Genomic DNA, 8086 nt, shown 5'->3' with positions numbered 1-8086 from the left:
ATAATGATAACGAATAGTATAATACATAATAATAATATTTTATTTAGTTAAATTTAGTAATAGTATTAATACAAACTACGCGATTTACTTTGAGATGCCTTAGTTACAACACTCTACACACTAAAAATTAAAACAAAAATCACTTGCCCAGAAAATGCCTGCTAAGTTTTTAATAATATAGTTGATCAAATTGAATACACACTGAAAACACATTTTGTTAAATAATTAATGGTCGCATTATGTTGATTTTAATTTAAGCGTATCTTTCATTTTTTTTATATATATTATATCCAATATCTTTCCGTACTATTATAATGTTATTTGTGCTATTATTTTAGTTTATTTACGTATTAATTATTTTTGCATGTGTGATACTGTGTTAGATACCATTATATATACTGATGAGAATTTAAAAAATGTTATTACCTCCTTATCTTGTTAGGAAATTGGACATTTATGATATAGGATTTGTATGATACTATTGTAGTACAATGCTATATATTAAATACTATTGAGAGAGAGTAACTCTGAAGAAAGTACATATCTGTATAAAGAGCATGATAATTAATTTGTGTTATTGTATGATTATAATTAGTAGAGACAGGATTTCATGTTTTTATATATTCTTATGGACTTTTTACTGCTTGAAGTGAATTGGAATCTTGAGTCAGTAGCCAGAGGCTTGGAAATTACCTTGGTCTCCGAAAAATTATAAATTTTAAAAGTTATGTATTGAATATTTACAGCTAATTAAATATTATAATGATCAGTAAAAAATTTTTTATGTTCTCCCATTTCATTATTTAAATATTAAAATTAACAGGTTCTGTTTGTATTTAGTTCATTAAAATTGTAATTTTAAATCATGTCTTAAAAATTGATGATTATGGTATAGCTGCTCACTTACTATTTTGAGCTTTCCCAGTTTTAGAAAATACATTTATAATTTGTATAAAATACTTACCAGCTATATGATAAGTATTTCTTATTGAACATTTACAAACTGAACATATATTGGTATAATCAAAGTGGTTATACTGATTGTAGTAGTTACAGTACAAAAATGAAAAGATTGATATTTTTATTTTACCAATTATTTTTTAAGAATATGTGTTATAATTGGTAAGTAATTAGCTTATAACATGAACTAAAATATAATTGTGTATCTTAGTTCATAGCTTATGGCTATACTTACATACAAATCCAGTCCCTACTTTTTAGATAAGATTTGTAGTTAGTGATAAATAGCACCTTGTTAATTAAGGATGGCATATAAATTAATTGGTAATGTTAATAGCACCTCAATAATTTATGATAGGTACCTTAATTAACTGTAAATGTGTTTTCTTTTCGAACTAATTAAAAAATCCGTCAGTTGCGTTTTATAATGTATAAAATTAAAAAAAATAAAAGTCAGGCATAATTGAATAGTAATGATAATGAAAATTAAATTATAAATTATGAATATAATTATGTGTAATATATGCCATTGAGTAGTAAGGAGGATCTCTCTACCATTATAGTCGAGTTCACATATTTGTCGTCTGTCGTGTCGTGTCCAAAAGTTAAACTCGACCCAACTGGTAGATCATGGTTACTGGTTAGCTAATGATTCCATGATTACCAAAATAGAATAAAGTATAGATACCGCAGCTGGGAACTCGACTTTAATTAGGTAATTATGTTATATTTTCGTGAAAACATATTAATATAATTATATTTGAGCTCCTCCTCCCCTCAAAAAAAAAAAAATAACTTAAGCTATGCTCAGTAAAAATAAATTAACAATTTATATCGTACTTAAAGCTAAACGTTATTTTTTTTTTTGTTACAATACTTATCGAAATAAATCGTAGATACCTATCTTATAACACGTAACACTAAACTACATTTTATTATTATTGTAATATTTATTTCGATTATTGAAATAATTGCAGAAAAATACGGGTGATTATAATAACTTAATGACTAATGTATATAATATAAGAAATGATTAGACATTTTAATATATATCAATAACAATTGGCTTGTTCAATCCTTTCCATTGTATCCGCACAAATTTATCATCGAGAATTACATATACCTAAGTTTATTTAAATATATATAAAATATTCATCTGCAACATTGGAGTAAATAATTACATATAATATACAAGTGTAGTATATAAATAAATATTATGGAGATCGGTAGTTTGTTTTTGGTGTTGGCACCTGTATAATATAATATAGGTACTTAGTATTTTCTTACGTTCTTGAATACAATCTTACCGTCTCTTGCTCTCAAAGTCACAATTTTTATAAAATTTAAATAAATTTAACAACACACACATACATAATACATACATTTGTTATATACATTTAAGGTACGAAATTCCAAAGTCTCAATTTTATCTTTTTATACTACCTTCTCTGTACTATAGGTATCGTTTCATTGGTTATTATTGTGACATGCTTGATTTGGCTAAATTTTAATTTCGTTAAATAGTTAATGTTTTTTTTTTTTCTGTAACATTATGTGAACCATCTATCATATTCTAGAAATTACAATGTGCGACGGTAATATATTATCATAAATTAATATGAAATCAAAATTATTGTCTATTGTTAGAGGTGTAGTATGACTTTCGGTCCTTAAATGTATATATTTTTGCTTTTCTTTATAGGTCTGTTATAGGTTCTAGATTGGTATTTTTATAATGTCATAAAATTGGTTATTTCTAATAATAAATTTAATGAAATATGTTTCAAATATATTATAAAATAAGTAATCTTATAAGTCATAGGTATTTAATATTTAACAATACCTACACAAAATTCATAAATATAATTGAATATTGGTAGATAAATACATAATATATATTTGCTAAATAAATAACTATTAATAATACCTAAATTTCAATAAATTATAACAATTTTTTAAATATTATATAATATTAAACATTTGTTACAGAATTATGCAGTTCTTGATCAATCAGTAGACCCTTTATCCGAACATTTCCTAGGTTAGTAATGTAACTTACTAACCCTGTAAATCTAACTCAAATAGTATCTTAAATTATTTAAAAGTTTAAATTATTAACGTTTATTTAAAATAGTTTAAAAACCGAAAAAAAGTGATAAAATATATAACAATATTGACATATATGACAATATTACAGTCAGTGGCAGTGCCACAATCATTGTCATAAGAGTGAATAAGGTAATTGGCTCTATCAATTGCGAATTTGATAAACTATATCAAGGAATCAACTTTAAGTTTATAGATCTTTTTGTCTATTTTGATAACTGTATGCTTTGAACCCCAAAAATCCTATTGGATACTGTTGTGACAGTGAATTATAGGCTGGCTGAAATATAATAATAAAATATAATTATATAATAAAATTAACCTGAGAATATGTTCTTATAGAAATTTGTTAACGTATATTTTTTCTACACTCTATTCAGAATGAGATCAGACCTTGGCGGTGAGCGGTGACCAATTTTCATCGGACAGCGATCAGACAACACCCGTTTGTCAAACCCACCGATATAACTTTACTATTCTATTTGTACGCATGTTGTGTCGTAAAAACACGCACATGCGCACAAGTTGGCCACTGAGGTCTGATTTCATTGTGAATAGAGTATAGTTACGTTATCAGATTTAAATAAAAATGATATATAAAATATTTAAATTGAGGTATTAAAAAACTGATTAGATAATCCATATTATATTATTATAGAAAGATCAAAAATATGTGTTTGAATAAATTTAGTGATGGCCAATTAAAAATCATAAAATGATACAAATACTGAATCTCTCGAAAATTTGCTTTAAAAATATTATTTAAAATGGTTTTAATTCATATCCGTATTTTTGTTTTTAGAATTATTGTTTATATATTATAGAACCCTGTAAAAATCATTTTTGATTCTTACCAATTATTTTAGGCGTAATATAGGTAATTGGTATGTGTATTGTTTATAATAATAATAGCTTGTATTATAGTTTACACATTTGATAATTCTACTTCTACATGAGGTACATTGTGTAATATAATATAGGTAGTGTGCATAATATGTCATCGTACACGTTTATATTGAGGTATTAAATAGGTTGATATTATTTTATACTGTTTATTCCACGGTCTTTAAATTGTTAAGTTTTCAGTTACATTTTTTTCCGCCAGATTTTTTTGAGCGAAAAATATCGTCTGACTCTTGCTTTTGGCTTCACCGATGAATTGTTGTCTGCTGATGCCACCGTTAGATTTCCCTTCATCGAAACAGTTGCGTGATTGTTGTCCACTAAGACTGTAACAAGATCCTTGTCCGGTAAAGCAACCTTAGTCGGAGCAGCTACCTCTACAGCCACCATCGTCGGAGGAGTCATATCCGGAGTAACCACCATCGCTGGAGCCGAAGCCTCTCGTATCACTAGAAGTGCAAACTCTGGAGGTCCCACCACCCAAGCTGTCATAATCGGAGATGCGACTGCTGCAGCTGCTACCACTGAAGCTGGCATCGCCGGAGTGTCCACCACTGCCGGAGGACCCTTCTCTGTACGTTTTTGTTTTACTAAGCAGCGTACTATGACGCCAAACTTAACTGTTTTTTTGTAGACGCGATCAAACAACCCAACGCCCATGTTTTTATCCCGTTTGAGAGCACAACTGTCAAATAAATTAGTGACGTAATTGTCGTTAATCCATGGGTCTGAACACGTATACCCAGGTCTAGTAAATGGACACTCATAATTATCGTTAAACCATGGGTCTGAACACGTAAACTCAGGTCCAGTAAATGGACACTCAATAAAATCGCATGGGCTATCGGATCTTACGTATGAAGAGTCGACGGCCACTTCTGGACAGCATACAACAGCCACGTTTGAATAATAGTCAGTGGACTCATTCGAACAGGAGTCAACGGAAGTGCTCAAACCGCAGTCAATGGTTTCAGTCGAATAACAGTTGACATCCATCACAGGAGGACATTTGGCCTCGGTGGGTTCGAACTGCGGATACTTGTCTACTTTAAACTGAACCACAGAGGGTTCAGAAGGTTGCGGTGGCGACAAGGCCTCGGTGACTTCTAATATCAATAATGTAAGCTCTTTCTTTGAGAGATAATGATGTAATATTTCCTGAATAATCGTGGAACGAGTATTGTGAATGGCGTCGAATATTGCATCTTTGGGATCGACACCCCTGTATTCATCAGAGTCAAATAAGACCAATTTCTTGTATTTATTTTCTTTGTTCTGGTTCCAGTGACACATCTGCTTTATTATCTTGCTGAGCATTGTGTTTTTCAATGTTGAGTACAGGCTCATATATCGCTTCGCCGTTCTACGGCTGTGATTGTCCTTAACTGGAGGTGTACATGATACTAACACACTTTCATAACTTTTTCCACTAAGGCTTTCTTCATCCCTTTTACTGTGGTTGCCTTTTTCTTTTCCACTGTGGTTTATTTTTTCTCCTCCACTATGACTTCTTTCTTCTCTTCCACCACGGCCTCGTTTCGATTTTGCACAGCTACCATCTCGTCTTGCAATTTGTACTCTATCACTACTGCGGCTTCCATTTCGTCCTCTACGGTTTTCATCGCGTCTTTTATTGCGGCTCACTTTATTTCTTCCAATTAGGCTTTTTCCATCATCACGCACTCCACTGCGACTTCCATTATGTCTTCTACTACTGCTTTTAACACGTCTTCCACTGCTAACACTGCGACATCTGTTGCGCTTTTCACTGTAACTTTCTACATGTTCTTCATCGAGATTCAAAGACATCATTAATAAATGCCCTTTGATTTTTATCTTAATTTGTTTTATGCTCAGCACTTCCGATATATTCTCAACAACAGTAAAATTTTTTGGTACACATGATGATGGTATCACCGTCTTCTTACCAGGTATCCAGTGCGAGTTGTTTTCGACGCTGTACAAAACCAGTGGTGGTCGGATTCCTTTGCCAAACACTATACCTGTTCTGTCCGTTTCGTTGTAGATGTACATATCGTATCCAAAATAATTAGCGATCACTGCCAACTCCTCATCCGACCACCAGTAGTTTGGTAGCTTCTGGAGATCAAACATGCAGAATATATTGACCATTAATGAATCCGGCTTGATTTTTCTCTTCGTCATGAGCACTCCTTCGACTAAAGCTCTACATATTGCATGTAAGCCACAGTTACCATCGCTTGGCACGCTAGATCCTTGTCTGTAGTATTTAAAGGTATTTAAAATCTTATGTTCCGTGTCAGATGTTATGAGATTTTTACTCATTTTGTAGTATATTTAATATACCTATTATTATACCTACTTGTATATTCTTTGATGGAAATTCTTGACCGTTGTGTGATCTTAGTATTTTGTTCTAAAATGAAAACAAAAAAATATTTATTTTTATTAATGATTTATAGTTTTTACTATTTTTAGGTCCTATATGGGTAAGGTAATACAGGTCAGTGGGTCAAAATACCTTGTCACTAATGTTTCTAAAAAAAAATTTGGGTTTGTAAAAAATGATATCTTAATAGTTTATACTATTAATTACTTAAAAAATTAAACATAACCTTATTAACAACAAATTATACAAAAAAAAAACGAATTACAAAACACTATGAGCTGCCTTTGACGGTTGAACTCATAATAATCATATGAATAACAAAATCGCAATACTTTCCACTATCAGTTCCCTCTCTCTTTTTTATAAAGACGGTCTAAACAAGGCTCAATAAACTATTTAACACACATCTTCAAATATGAGAACCAGTAATGACGCGGTAATTTCTCCAATGCGTTCTCCGTTGTTGGATGGCTTGCATTATTATGAAATAATTTTGTAATTTGACTTCTTGCTCTATCTGGCAAAACCCATAGAAGTTAATCACCATTTTGACAATATAGCTTACCATCTATTAGGTACACTAAACTCATTATATATTTTTTTTCAGCTTTAGTCAAAGTTCTTTTTTCCTCACACCTCAATATTCTAATGATATCATTGATTTTTTTTTTTATCTTGACGTTGAGAAATTTTCAGCCAGTATTCATTGTTTCCTATGTTCAGTAAAATATATAGCTTCTTCATTTTATCTATCATCCCCTCATTTTTATTTGGATTTCTAGATAGGGCCTCCGAACGATTCATTTTGTTACCCACACGGTATTCGAATTCAAAATCATAATCCGTAGTTTTTAGCAACTACCTTGCTATCCTGGGTATAATATTTTTCTTACTGAAAGAACATATGAGAGCAGCATAGTCAGTGATGACTTTGAACTTCTTTTCAATCAGATAAACACAAAATTTTTGAAGTGATCATACTATAGCCAATGTCTCTAGTTCGATAAAATGGTAACGAGTTTCCTTAGCAGTTGTTTGACGGCTAGCATAGATGACTGGGATGCATTAACGCTTGTTTATCCCTTTGTAAAATAATTACTCCAAGATTTAGCTGTGAAGCATCATAGTTTACATCTGTACTGCAAATAGGTCATATAATTGTAATAGTGGTTTATTAGTGAATACTTGTTTCAGTTTTTCAAATGCATCTTCTTGGTCTTGTGTAAGGTGCTTTGTTATTTATGCGTACTACTGGAAATAATGCCTTAAATATTTAGTCAACCCTAAATACTGTTGTACATTATGATTGTCACGTGTTAAGTGAAACCAGCTAAATGAGGGTTAAATGTTAAATATGAAGAATTGTTGGATTTTTTTGTTGATAAAGGAACAATATATCTAAGTGGTGCAAAGACAATAGGGTGCAACAGTTTTCAGTTACAGGTGATGTTCATACTACACGTAAGTTTCTAGGATTTAAGGGATTTTTCCGAAAGTTTGTGGTAAATTTTGCTACCATGGCATTATCATTGACGAATCTGACAAAGACCAGAACAAAGTTAGTGTGTAGTGAAGTTCGACAAGTTGCTTTTGACAAATTAAAATATTGCTTGGTAATTATGCCTGTAATGACTATGTTTAATCAAAATGCGTTTTTAACTGAGGTACACATGGAAGCCAGTTTGGTCGGAATTAGAGCAATGCTGTTACAGTGGGAAAACGATGGTAATGCGCCTTAATATTAAC

Source organism: Rhopalosiphum maidis, chromosome 3 (assembly GCF_003676215.2).
Source record: "Rhopalosiphum maidis isolate BTI-1 chromosome 3, ASM367621v3, whole genome shotgun sequence".
In the NCBI taxonomy this organism is placed as follows: domain Eukaryota; kingdom Metazoa; phylum Arthropoda; class Insecta; order Hemiptera; family Aphididae; genus Rhopalosiphum; species Rhopalosiphum maidis.
The sequence above is the reverse complement of the archived record's forward strand: the minus strand, read 5'-3'. Positions refer to the sequence as shown.